Raw genomic sequence first — 14,947 nt, forward strand, 5'->3', positions numbered from 1 at the left:
AAAATTTGATGATTTTGAACTCCCACCACTTCCTGCAGCTCCCATTGGCTGGGAACGGCAAACCGCAGCCACTGGGAGCTGAGGGGCTCCGTGCCTGTGAACGCTCCACGTAAACAAAACATCCAGGCCCACTGGAGGCTTATCCTAATGGGCCAGGAGCCAAAGTTTGCAAACCCCTGAAATATAGGGTCGGCTTATGAAAGGGTCATACAGTTTTTGCTATTTTTACCTAACCAACTTGGGGGGTCGGCTTATAAACGAACAGGCTAATGAACGAATATATATGGTAAGTAGTTATATAATAGTAGTAATGTGTGCTAACTACTTATGCTAAACTATCTGTTGGATCTTGTATTTAGCTGTGACACTCTAAGTAACTTTCCCACACCTGAAGAAGAGCTTTGTGTAGCTCAAAAGCTTGTCTCTCTCACCAACAGAACTTGGTCCAATAAAAGCTATTACCTCACTCACCTCGTCCCACTGTATGCTTTGGACACCAAAAACTCCTGTTCACTCCTGAGAAAGTTTTGGGCATGCAAGGTATGTGAAATCAGGCCTGTTTAAAAAAAAATTTGGGAATATGCCAGTTTTACTTTGCTAAACTCTACAAATAGAAAAGGACTATTTAAGTCACCTGGTTCTTGTCTCTGCCAACACAGGACTGTGGCCTATTCAGCATTTGAAAGGGTTTAAACCACAGTTCCCAACGTTCAGGCAGTAAATAAGCCAAAAACAAGCTAATCCCATTTCAAAACAAGGCCAAAACAAGCCAATCCCTAAAAATCCCAACACTCTATGTGACTAGATCCCCCGGCGTACAATCAGACTGTAGTGGGCCCACTGTGCACCTCTTACTCTCTCCCCCATTGCCCCTGCTTGCCCGCCCTTGCCGGGAGCTGATCAAAAAAAAGATGCAACAAGCTACAAGCCCAAAACTAGCCAACAAGCAATTCACAAGCCAATTAAGTATAAAACAAGCCCAATTTCTGCATTTTTTTTTTCATGAGTTTGGCATGTCTGGTTTAAGCTAGTGTAATTTAAACGCCCAAGGCAATGGGTTTTCTAACTCTTCCTTACGGAGATTGTGTTCCTAGGTTTTTTAATTCATAGGGGCCCACATATACTTCAGTCTCTTTTTTTGTATATTTTGAAGTTGTATCTTGCAGTAAGTGAGGGTGCTTCCAATATTTTTTTAAAAAAATGCCATTAAAATGGAAAATCTGTTTAACAAAATAATTTACTGCTTGCATAGCATTTTTCACTGTAACAGTGTGGCTTTTTCCAGAGTGAGGAAAAGGGTACAGAACAGCCTGTAATAATGGGCTCTGAGAAATGGCACAACGGAGCCAATCATATTCGCCATGGGAATATCTGCTGAGGTGGCAATTCTATTTTACGAAGTTCTGAGCTGGAATATGTACTGCACTTCTGGTTAAATCAGCTATAGTTTAGGAACCTCACTTATCCTGTGGGACTGAATTCTTTTGCTTGTATAAATGAGGTAACCCTCATAAACCCTCTCTGAGATGGTCTTATGAGGCTGTGCATCTTAGCTGCTGAAAAGGCAAACTACTAAGGGCCATCTATTTATATCCCTACACTAATTCAGTAGCAGATGATTCCATGAATAGTCCCACTGATTTCAGTAGGCCTAGCCATGACGTAAGATACTTTGTGGCAAGTACTATATGGGGTCAGTAAGCATAGCAGAATCTGGATGTCAGTAGGGACATCATTTCTCACATACATATGGAGAGATGCATCCAACCGAACTGCATAGAAAGCCAAAAAATAAGGGACCATCTTCATCTCTGGTGTAATTCCATTGGGTTCAAAGACATGGGCCAGATCGCTAGCTGGTGTAAATCAGCTCTGACATCAGTGGAGCTACATTTATGTGCATCAGCTGAGGAGTTGGCCCAGCATTTAAAGTGGCTGGTACTAGAAACTATGAAAAATGGCCTGGCTAAGGAAAAAAATTCATCCTACCACTGATTGTCAAATGAAAATAGTCAGTAAGAGAGTCCTGCCCTCTCCTGCTGCCCTTTGAATAGGTGGGTGGTGTTGTGATGTTTGCTCAACTGGGGTTTTGAAATAAATCAGACGGTTGTCACTCTCCCTTTCTCCCCTCCCCCCCCCCCCCGTGCCATCATCCATTTTATTTGTCCTCCTCAGGGCTGGTCTACACTTTAAAGTTTACTTGGATTAAGGTAGGGTGTGAGTTTTAAAACTCAATAGCTATTCCTGAATAACTCTAGGTGTAGACAAGCCCGCACTCTGGGATAGTTCTAAGTGAGATTGTGCCAGAACCCTTACACTGAATTACATTTTTTGAAATGTCATTATGAGAGCAAATCTTGGTAGTAAAAATCTGTTTATTAAATAAAATAATCAATCACACAAACAAAATGTTGGGTGAGAAAAAACATCCACAACAAGTTAGGCATAAACAGTTTCTTTTAGCCTTTATTGTATACACTTTAAGACAAGTCAATTATCCCCTCTGAATTACATATATCTGCAAAAACAGAGAAGGCAAGAAAAGTAAATGATCAAATTACCCTCCATGGGGATTGGCCACTCTTTTAAATTCTCTGGTCTCCGCTGTGCTTAGCTATTCTTCCCCTGTATCTTCTCCGCTCTCTTATTATCAATCATCTATCTTTTATCCCCTGTTCCATAACTTTGCACAGACTCAGTTTACCAATCTACCTCCTCTGTCCATATCTATATCCATTCAACTCTAATCCCTTCATTAAAACATTCTTATGAGTGCGTCACAAAAACTAACCTAAATTAATACATTTTTACTTATCTTATTAATACTTACTTTTATCTGTCTGGTCCCTAACACTTCTATTCTCTGGTCTCGCTCCCACTGACTCCATCCACTTGGTTTTATTTTACCGCGGTGGTTCTTACTGGTCTGTTTTTGTGGCCTTGGATTTTTACTTGTTAGCTTGTCTTGTTGGGAGGGGTGTATGTACACCTGATTTACTGCAAAACTAACAGCTCCCTTTTGACTCTCTGCTTTACCTTGTTATCTGCACAAGCCAAGAATTTTACAGATAAGAGACTCATACCAGTTTTCTGCTTTACAATCTCAGCAAAATCTGAAGTGCTGGATTAGCAGAAACACGTACAAAAAAGCAAAAAAATCCTTTATTTTCTTATACAGCATATAATATTCATTTGTCTAATGCTATTCAGTATCTATTTGACAAACAATTTATTATACACTTCTCTAACAAAAATGTAACTGAAAATGCATGAAGCATTTTTATGTGGGAGCTTTTGCAGTGATTGTCTTTTGATGTAGGCAGTACAGGGTCACTGTTACCACATTGACTCCCTCAGTCCTTAATCAGGGTTTTATAATCATTCAACCACACTTCATTGAAATCAAGGTAGGTAGGTGCCTAACATGCTTAGGTGCATGCTTTTGGAAATCCCACTAGATGTCTGTCTGCATCTGTAGGCACCTAAATACCTTTTGAAAATATGGCCCTCGGGCACTACAGTGATAAGAGCTGTGTAAATACTTCAGTAGATAAGACTGGTTTACACTAGAAAGTTAGGCTGACTCACTAGGTCACTCAGAGTTGTGAAAAATTCTCATCTGTGAGAGATGCAGTTAAGCCAGCCTAAGCCCAGTGTAGACAGCGCTAGCTCGATGAAAGAATTCCTCTATTCCTAGTTCCTGTCTCTCAGAAAGGTAGATTTGTTCCAGTGGTGGAAGAACTCCCTTCTAAGCATCTACATTACCCACGGAGATTTTGACATCAGAAGTCACTCAGTCACCTTCCTCCTCTCTCCCAATCCTCTCTTCTTTCTCATCCTGTTTATTTCCAAACTACACCCCTATTGACTGAAAGAGTCAAAAAAAAAATGATTCCACAGATACACGTAGTAAGGAATTAGGTGCTTGGATAATGCTGCTCATTCTGAAAAAAATCCCAAAGTGCATGGAGTGAGAGTGTGTTGAGGAGGCTACTGAAGTTATTTTTGCATGTACCAGAATAACTGTTTGTAGTGTACATCAGAAATACCCAGAAATCTTGATATGTACATTTTAATGTATCATAGACATTTTAAAAATAATTAAAAATAGATTAATGCAGCCACCTCTGAGTGATAGACATTCTGCACCAGTAGCAATGCCACAAAAAAGTTTTAAACATGAGAAATGAAGAACTTTTCCAAGTGCAACTAAGGCCCGGATCCTGCAAACTCTTCCAGAGGCCTGGCCATATGGAGCAGCTTGAAGAATCAGGCCTAAATGAGTTGTGAAAATGGGAACCTTTGCTCAGGCACTAAAGTGAACATTGTGAAAAATGTCAAGGGACCTTTAACAACAGCAAATGGTCAGCTTAATGGTCCATTTGAATTATGGCACCTCTGATAGCACAGAGCTCCCTATGCCTTCCTGAGGCTTTAGGTCAGTGGTGACTTGTAAGGAAGAGTGTAACTTGCATATCATTAATGCCGCTTCCAAAAAAATGCAGTTTTCCCAAGTAGTAATCCAGCCTGTGACTTCTTAGTTTGAGATCACAACCCCAGGTGGCATGGCTGCAGGCCAAATTGGAGAAGAGTTCCAGATCTCTCTGACTGCAAATTAAATTACTCTTTGTCACTAAAATTGAAATAAATTATTATCATGAAGTGCAATGCCAAAGTAATCTTATATCTGAAATCTGTGTTCTAATTGTATTTATCTAGCAAGAGTGAAAATAATCCATGAATACAAACAAATGATTAAAAAGACACGAAACATGAGAAGCAGCATGGGATTAGGAGCTAGGAACTTCTGAATTCCAGTTCTTCTGCTCACTTGTGTCTCTTTTAAGTGTGTCCTAGTCACCTGCCAGGGTTTACAATGACTTCTGGAGCAGTGAAAGAACTGACACATTTCCAAGACTTTGAGTTCCTCTCTCAGGATGAACTCATTCCAGGATTCCTTGCCCTTCAGAAAGGAAAAAAAAAAAAAAAAAAACACTTTTCCTACAGATCCTGCAGGCTGCTGTATGCAGCTGAAGTTTCATAGCAACTTTTACTGTCTCTCTAGATTCAGGGTTCTGAAACTAACTCCTTCTCAATCATTACCACGCACCCGAAGATGACATCCATCTTTTCAGAATGGTACTTTCCTGTCTCTTAAGACTTAGTACCCCATGTTCAACTGAGGCACCATATTTGAATAGCTGCTACTAAATGTGGTGCTCCAGTTCCCCACCTCTGTACAATAATAATGGTTTCCCTATCTTACGTGGTGCAGTGAAGATTATTAATGTTTGTTCATTTCTTTGAGGATGTAAAACACTATATTAATGAGACAGTCAGAGTCTGCTATGCCTCCTTTTCACTTGAGTCCAGACCCCAATGGGACATCAGATGCCAGGGTTGTGGGCACCATATATAAACCTAGACAGCTATAACATCTGAAGATGAATGCTTATGAGAGGTGAACCCTTCTCCTTGCAGAACAGCCAAAGTATATTTTTAAGAAACTTTCTTTTGTTTCTTTTGTAATAGAAATATAAATTGTAGATATAGTATTATGGCAAGATTGGGTTACACTGACTGTAGCATAGAAACCATGGGAAGTAGTTCTTTCCTTTCTCTCCTCATGGAACAATACGATCATTAGGATTCCACTGTATCTCAACTATAATATATTTCTACTTAAAAACTCACAAAACGATTGAAATATTGTATGTAAGTTCAGGTAATCATTTCTTACACCAAGAGGGCCCAGTTTCATTAAGTTCTAGCCCTAACAAGGGCTCTGCTCAAGAGTGCTTTGCATAACCCCTAAAGACCAGCTTTATTGGCCGTTGGCTCCACCTCCTTTTCATTTCTGCCAGTCAGCCATCTAACAGCTGGTTTTAACCATTAAAACCAAATCCACCATCTTAGTTTCCTCTGGCAGGAAGTATGGGCTACCAACAACAACTGCCCATGACAATTTAAATGAAAAATCTAAGAGAAAGAAGACAAACTTCAGTTCGGTTTCAGAGTGGTAGCCATGTTAGTCTACCAGCAAAAACAACAAGGAGTCCTTGTGGCACGTTAGAGACTAACAGATTTATTTGGGCATAAGTTTTCGTGGACTAGAACCCACTTCATCAGATGCATGGAGTGGAAAATACAGAAGCAGAATACATGAAAGGATGGGAATTGCCTTACCAAGTGTGAGGTCAGTCTAACGAGACAATTCAATTAACAGCAGGATACCAAGGGAGGAAAAATAACTTTTGAAGTGGTAATGAGTGGTCCATTTCAGACAGTTGACAAGAAGGTGTGAGTAACAGTAGGGGGAAATTAGTATTGGGGAAATTAGGTTTAGGTTTTGTAATGACCCAACCACTCCCAGTCTTTAGTACCTTGCAGTGTCCCCATTCGTTTCCATGGGAAGCTGCAATACTGCATTCCTGCCATCTTGGAGTGCTGTGTGAGCCTATAAATCAGCATTACTCCTAGGTACATTCATATGGTTCCACGATGGCATGCACCAACAAGCACTGTTGGCTTCTTCTGCAGCTAATGGAAATATTAATGAACTATTCCTCAGAGGTAAGAAGGCATAAGAGGAGAATGGAAGAAATAGCTGTGTAATTTGCACTCTGCAATGTGGGTGTAGGTGCTGGTGGTGGCTGCTTGCTGCTACCACTAGGAACAGATGCAGAGGGGCCCTAGACCAACAACACTTCATGTTCTAGAATGCATGTGGTCATCTAGCTGTGTGGCTGACAAATAAGGAGAGGGGAAGACTGCCTTAGAACAGATGCCCTCTGGCACCATCTAGGAAGGTGGCATTCAGAGGTGTAGGTGATACTGTGCCCAAAGTAGCTGTCTTCCAATGGTAAAATGTCTGATGGAGACTCCAACAATTACTGGAATCACAGGGATGGGCACTGTGTGGTAGTTCATGGCAGCACTGAGTAGAAGGCATAAGCAGTCATGCTAGTGAAGGGGTAACTATATACACAAACACCAGAGGAGTAAAAAGTGCCCATATAATATGTGTTCAATCATATGGAGCATGTGCACAGTTATAAAATGTGGGTGTAATTTTTATTGTAAAGACTGCTACAATTTCTGTCAGCATTTTAAATGCTGGCAGTGTTATAGGATTGTTGGTTACTCAGAGAACTTACCAGCTACAGCTGGCAGTCAGGCAGTTAACAAGTAAAACACAACAAAAATGAATATTAAATCAAATTAATCTTTGGATGCAGTCCTTAGCTGGGATGGACTTTTTTTTAAATATTCAGGCATAATATAACTGAGATCAGATGTGCATGATGTATAAAGCTAACAAGGACGTTCAGTTTTAGCAAAGGTCAAGGATTGTATTTTGATACAGTCAAGGAGCATGAAATAGAGAATTAGATTAGAGGGAACAGATTATGAGATGAAGGACTCTCTCTCTCCCCAGTTTGTGTGCCTGTGTGTGTGTGTGTATATATATATATATATATATAATGTCACTTACCAGAAGTATAGGTTAATTCATGCATACTGGTCTTCCATTGTTGGATTCCCTTTTCCTTCTCTTCAATTTCACCTTTCAAGGTTGTTTTTTTAAAAAAAGGCTATTATCACAAGTTTTTTTTAAAAGGTTATAGTTTGTTCTAACAAAGTGCTAGCAGTCATAATTAAGAAATGAATTAAACCTACTGCTATTTGGTCTGATTAATGTGAAAACTGATTGGGTCCTGAGAGGTGAGGATTTTCCCAGATGAACTTTATAAAGGAACAATATATATCAGAAGCCAGAGGTTAGAAGCAAGCACATAAAAACAGCCTAGAGAGTTATGAGTGAAAGGAAAATGTGCAAACCCTGCATGCTAGTAGTAAGGGATTTATCAAGCCTTTTGTTTTTAGTAGAAAGTACTAAAACTTTAGGGGGGGATAAAAATAAGAGGCTTTTGATTATGTGGAGTTTTCAGAGTTGTGACAAGAGGGCTACTTTGAAAATCACCAGGATTTAGGAGTTTCTTAAGGCAGAATATAGTTCTGTGCCTTAGAAAGACACCTAATTCTTGCTGCAAGGTGGGCACTGGTTTTTCCAGAAAAGCTCCACACTGAATTCAGGAAGGTAGAGAGAGGACACGGGTAAGAGTCCTCAACAGAAACACTGCATGAGGGAAAGGTGTTAGGGAAGTCTATCCATGTAGCCAATTCACAAGCAACAGAGTAAGGCCAAACATTGGTGGTCTTTGATAGGGAAGGGGTTTGAGTTCATTGTTGTCAATGAATTCTGGGTCTGATTTAAAGAAAGATTGAGTCTCTGTAGCTATAGATAGTCATAATTAACAAAGATTCTCGGAGGGTGGGGGAAGAAGAACTGCAAGGGTTGTTAGGTTGGTTCCAACAGTCCTCGCACAGACAGCTAGTCAGCCTCACATATTTGCAGTGTTATGGCTGTTCTAAATTATGCAGGGGGATCAGGTCAACTCACATCCAGCCCAGGATTGTGGAGCACAGAGGCCATCTTTGAGATGCCCCATGATGACTTTGAGCTGGACTATACACTCCTTCCCAAGAATCTGGTCTTCACTGGTAAAAGTCTAGTTGAGTCAGACATTAAAGGTTGCAGTGACATCTGTCATTTCATCCTTGTAACCAGAACTAAGGGTTACTGAGCAAATAGTGAGTGACAACTGAGGTTTTAATTAAATGGGATGATTCTATAGTGCAAAGTAGTGTCTACAAATTCATCTATTTTAAACAACTTTTTCAATCTAAACTTCATTTTGGGATCTGTGAATGAAGAGCTAATTTCTAATTCACAGAACCAATAATTCCCTTTGGAACTGAAGCATGCTAAAAAGGCAGACAGCTATTTTCACTTAAACTTGTGCTGAGCCAATATGCTTAGCCAATGTCTCCTCCATTGATTGCACATTTGCAACACGTCAAGACACATCTTACAGTTCGATTCCAGATCTCATACAGCTTCAATTCACCTTCCAGTGCAGTTAGGCTAATGAAGAATCAGGTGTCAAACTAGAAAAATGTCCATTGGATACTCTTAACTTACTACAGTCACTCCCTCAAGAGTACAAATATTTAATGGGCGGGTGGAATTTCCACACCCTTCCATTGAAAATCCTACAGGAATGGAAAGTCAGGGAAGTACCTTGCAGAATGATCTGGTGAAAAAATACCTATCAGATACATACACTTTGCCTCTCCTCACAGAATAAGCAGGACATTTGGCCCCCAGATCTTACAGATCACCTGAGAATTTATGTGGAACTTACCTCCACAAAGGCTATAGCATTCCTGTCTCCCCCCTCTTCCTCTAATGTGAAATTAATGTAAGCATCCCACAGTCAGATCTTCTTCTACAAGTGGGTGTCCCAGGGAACTGCTTCAAATGACTTCCCCATGAAGGAGAAGGCTAGTCCAAAAGTTAAAACAGCAGCCTCAATCTATGCTAACTCCTAGACTTGCTGCTAGTGTCTGGCAGATAAAGGAGATTATGCACATCTCCCTAGGAATGGATGGGTAAGTGCCATGGAGAATGCTGATTACTTTCTATGCAGGAAGAAAGATAAATATTATAAGCAGCTGACAGTGTTACCTAATGGACCATCATGTTTGCATGGAAACTGGCTAAAGATGGGTTAAGTAGATGCTGACTCATTGCTATAGCTGGTTCCTTAACCACCTGTCTTAAGGCAGGTGAGAGTCCCCCATGAGGGGAGAGTGAGTTGCAAACAGACTGCTGTGGTGAGGAGCCCTGAGGGATCTTTTAGGAGGGGAGGGGTTTCCTGGGTAATTGCTCAAAGAATTTTTTTATACTTGATTAAACCAGATCCTAGGAGAGGGTGTAATAATTAAATATGATAATAATAATAAACCAGATATGAGGCGGGCTGGGGAAGAAGTGGATGCTTACGCCCTCCCACTTCCTGGACCCCAATAGGTACATACTTACAGCTGTTTCCATCTGTCTGTGGATCCTGGGGGAGTGACTTTTCCCATCTCTCATCCCACATACTGTCTGAGCTGTCAACTGAGCTCAAACTCTGAGGGAGGTATCATAAAACTGTATGGGCCAAGTATTACACTACACAGAGGAAGGAAGGAAGGAAGGGCCTCACTTCCCCTTACCCACCTCTAAGTGAATAAAATGGATGTCCATTCATGCTCATTTTAGCCTTCAAAATGGCAGCAGTCTGTTTATAGTGAAGTGTAGGGAGCCAGGTGGCTTGGGGACAGCCCTGTTCAATTTATCAGACCCACCTGAGGAAGAGGTCAGGTGTTTTTTATATAAAGGGCTGAGGGGGTTTCGTTGAACAGGGACTGCAGGTTAGTTCCTGTATCTAATCTTGAAGCAGGGGTGCTGAGTGAAAAACTTCTGGGTCTTTGATTTTGTGTTTGCTACATTGAAAGTTTTGTTTGAATTAATAAAATAGTGCCCCAAAAGAAGGGCTCTGACAGTGAGTCCTTCCTGGGAAGGTTGGGAGAATGTAAGCAGGAGATAGTGGCTAAACTGAAGCCAGACCAAGTAAAGCGGTTCCACTACAAAGTGTAATGATACAGATGTAACAAATCTATGTGGTATTTTTATTCTCCTATCTTGAGCTGTGCAGGAAACAAAAAGTTAAGCAGTAGTACAAAACAACAGATCATTATGAAAATATCTCATAATTGAAGTAGAGCTGGGTGAATAATGGATTTCTTGGTTTGCTGGCAATTCCAAAAAATTGTGTGTGTGTGGGGGGGTGGGGGGGAATTGTTTTGGATCCAAGGAAATGTTTTGTTTAACCTGAACTTTAATGTTTAGATTATGGGCATTTAAATAAAAATTAAAGGAAACTTCAAAACAAAATATCATTTCAAATTGAAATGTTTTGTTTTGAAAATGTTAAAACAAATCTTTTTTTATCTTTTGAATTTTTTTAGTCTCCCCCCCCCCCCCCCCAGCAAACATGGTTTGACAAAATCAACACAAACTTGGAAAATATTCAGGCATCACTGAATCTGCATTTTTTTTTTTTTTTTGCCAAAAAAGTTGTGGTTCAAAAATGTTGCCAAGATCTAATTAGAGGTATTGTGAACAGGCCTAAAAATAAGTCTATAAAAGAAATAATTGTAATGATTTTTTAAAAATTTATATTACTAGATTATAGTAGATGCCAGCACTTCACCTTTGAATTGGATGATATCACTAATGTATTTAAATACCATATTCTATATAGAACATAAGTAATTTTGTATGTACAAAATATCTCTTCATGAAAAAGCCATTCACAAGACATGAGAAAAATATCACATTCTTATGAAAGAACAAGCATACAAGTAGTGCTAGTCCGTGCTCCTAAACAGATTAAACATTTTAAACAGTCTGTCTGGGATGCCAAAACCATCCCCATCTGTCGTCTATTAAGGCTATTTTCTAGTCTGGTAAGGAGATCAGTGCTGGAATCTTTATTGGGGAGAAGGTTGGTTTGTGGAGGTGGGGATGCAAGGGAGGAGATGGAGATGAATCTGCATGGGGAAGGAGACATAGCTGCTTTGGGCTGTGACCCAAGTCTGTCTACCTCTGTATCCATATTATGGGGGAAGGCTGAGCTGCCAGCATCTTATCCCAGATAAGACCATTCTTTTTCAATGCAGAAGTCAAAGAAAAAGAATGTAAATATAAAATGTGTGACCACATGGTAAAACTCTTGCCCTCACTGGAGCTGTGCTTTCCAGCTAGGCTAGACCAGAAAGGTCACTATAAGGTGTGACATGTCTTCTTCACCTCTAACCTGACCCAAAGGAAGAGTCATAGGAGTTTGTCCCATTTGGTCTCCCAAAGGTAAGTTTGGGGAAGTGCCTGTGCTGTTGTGTATGGATTTTATAAATTCTACCCCACTCAGAATCTGGTAGCTGAGGACATCATAAAAAGAAGGGATTAACAGGGATCAAGCAGAGTTAGAAGAAAGAGTATGTTCTTGTTTCCAGCAATCCTTAAATCCACACCTCTCCAGCCTGAGGTGGTGTGGGAAACCTAAATAGTTTCCTGGAAACTTTTGGCCTGATTCTGCAAGGCGATGAACACCTCACGGGATCTGGCCCAAATTCTGTTTATGAAAGAAGTAAAACAACCTAGAGCTGGGCCAGGGTTGTAAGGATGATGCCTGTTTATTTACAACATACCTTTTAGCCCATGGCAAGAGTTTGTCAGACTCTGAGGAGTTATCACAGGAATGGCAGTCTATTAAAAGAGAAAAAGAGGAAAGCAATTCAAAAATATAGTAGTTTCACAATGTTGGCTGGGTCTTGAAGACAACACTCTAGCTGAAATAGTGTGACCTGAATTGTTCAACATGATTAAGAGTTATTTTATGGGCTGCCTGCCTGCCTGCCTCAGTGGGTTTATATGTGTACCAAGGGATGCCCAGTGATTCTGGGGAGTAAATAAGGTAGAGGATTGTGGGAGAAATGTTCCCTTTCCTTCTCTCTTTTTAAAGGGAAAATGTAATACGTGTACAATATTTTGATCACTTAATTTGCTTACAAAGAATAAAAATGTCCATATTTTAAAATGGTCTCAACTGTAAATAAATGACTATATGGCAATAAAACAGGATGCTGATTTTACTATTCTGCTGTTGTGTATGATAAAGGAAGTGCTGATGAGGACATGAATACATGCAAGAATCTGGAGAATTTCAGTTGGTTCTGTTTTAATATGGTTTTATTTAGATAAAAGTGCATCTGAAAATACAAAGCCAATGTGGTTAAACACAGATCCATCTGGACATTTAGGACAAACAGGACAAAGCCATCCCACTGAGTCCTACCACATTTTTTTTTAATTTGTGTCACTGAAGGACTAGAACTCCATTGTACTAGTATAAACAAGCCTATCTGTTACCCACTCCTATAGAGGGACTGTCAGAAAATTAGAACTAATGCTCATGGGGATCCTGAAGGCAGTGCTCTTACCTTTTGTTATATACCCTATGATTGAGTGTACACCCCACAGAAGGCAAAGCAGATTAAATTGGGTCAATTAACCTGATAGGTTGCACCTGGGGGAGAGCCAAGTCTTAAAAGGCTAGTTGAGGATGAAGTGGGGGGCAGGGGATGGTTGAGCTTGTATAAAGTCAGCAAGCTGAGACCAGAAGAGGGTGACAGGGGAAGTAGTCTGCAGTTACTTCCTCCCTATGAGACAAAAGTTGTGTTTTGAGCTACAGAGTTAGTCTTATTCCCTGGGAGGAGGGAATTTGGGCTTTAAACCCCAGAGCAGGGAGCCAGAAGATAGAGCAGAGAAGTAGGAAGGAGTTCAGGGAAATAGCAACAAGTATCTAGGGGCAAGCAGGCCATACTTGCTGGACATAGGGTCCTTGGACTGGATCCTGGAGTAGTAGGGGGTCTGGGTTCCTCTACCAGCCACTGGGGAAGTGCCACTGTCAGGGCAGTAGATTTGAAGATTGACTGGGATGGTTCAGCCTCTGAGACTTTGATGCTCCATAAGTGGGGAAACACATAGTGACCTGGCCAAAGGCCCCAGCCAGAGAGAGAGAGTGTCCTGAGTTGCAGAGTGAGACTGGAATGCATGAGCAAGCAACTCAAGGGGACATCAGACCAAGAAGGCGCTAATCCCCAGAGCACCCCTCTGGTGAACGGACCCTGTTACATACCCAAACATGCCAAACTTAATATTAAAAGGAGGAATACATGAGTTTTTGATTTATGACTATCGAATGTTCTTTATCCAAGAATTCAGTAACTAGCCACATTTCCAAACAATTTTTTTCTGGCTTTCTCTGGTTTTAAGCTGATCTATCAATTACTCAGTCACTGCTATCTCATGCTTTGGTTTTTTTTGTTTTTTTAATGTAAGATGCCATTAGTCTGGAAGAGGTTTCTATTTCTAGTAATTGGCACTTAAGCATCTAGCTTCCTCATAAGACTATGCAGTTTAAATGAACCTTTTCCCCATAGAAATGAATCCAAAAGCAGAGCTAGAGGGTCATTAGGGACAGACTATACTGCTCTTTAATATTGTTTTGTCTGTCTTGTTGACTGTCTTGTTTATATAGTTGGGGATTATATGCTTGTTTATATGGATTGAGTCTGCAGTTTTAACTATTTTATAGTGATTGTTTATGTTAAATTTGTGTAACAGTACTTAGGACTCAAGAGAGACGTGTTATTTGTATAAATCAAAGTAAATTAAATTAAGAAATTAATTAACTTAAATTCTATTATCTGCCTCACTTGTTCACAAATCTCACCTGAGAACTCCTGAATAATTTATTCATTTTGCTATATGTGGAATAGAGCTCTCTGTTTTCCACATACTCTCCAATGTGAGTCACCTCCCATGATGCAGATTTCTGTATTTATTTATTAGTTTCAGTAGAACAAGAAGCCACTGGTCTAAAAGTTTGAAATAGTTGTCTCTTATGAAGGTACATGTGGACAGTTGTGGCCCACTACTCTTTAGCTGAAGCCATTCTCATGTTAGTATTTCCTTTCAAATATACTTCTCCCATTCTTTTCATGCAGGTTATTTGTCTTTCCCAGCATTAACACTTCGTTGATTTTGAAGCTTTAATCCTGGTCTCACTGAAGTCAATGACAAAACTCCAGTTAACTTCAATGTGGCCAGGATTTAACTTTGAATATTTTTCTCTACTTACTGGGTGTACCCTATCATCCACCCTTATATCAAGTCTGTAGAATCACAGATGTTTCCTTTGAGTGGGATGATAGCATTCAACACGAAATCTGTAGGGATGATGAAGAGGCAGCAGGGGGAACTTCTGGGGGTAAGGAGGGTTCCCTCTTGAAAACTTATTAAATTTTCTTCCTTGAAAAGTTTGTTTTTACCATATTTTTCTATGTGAGTGACTCACAGATGTGAAAGGAAATAGCTAGGATTTCACTCTACTCTTTTTCATCCTCCAGATTCAGAGAAATATTTGTGTGT

The 14,947-nt window shown here is 40.1% G+C and overlaps 1 long non-coding RNA gene across 1 annotated transcript; it reads right to left on the reverse strand.

Annotated features, from left to right (window-relative positions):
• Positions 1-2,465: 2,465 nt before the first annotated feature.
• Positions 2,466-10,221, reverse strand: LOC135978196 (uncharacterized). Its single transcript, XR_010595610.1, has 3 exons — positions 9,950-10,221; positions 7,496-7,567; positions 2,466-4,963 (listed from the first exon to the last, which is right to left on the reverse strand). It is a non-coding gene; the product is annotated as an uncharacterized LOC135978196 (long non-coding RNA).
• Between the last annotated feature and the right edge of the window lie 4,726 nt (positions 10,222-14,947).

This window comes from Chrysemys picta, chromosome 1 (assembly GCF_011386835.1).
Source record: "Chrysemys picta bellii isolate R12L10 chromosome 1, ASM1138683v2, whole genome shotgun sequence".
Lineage (NCBI taxonomy): Eukaryota > Metazoa > Chordata > Testudines > Emydidae > Chrysemys > Chrysemys picta.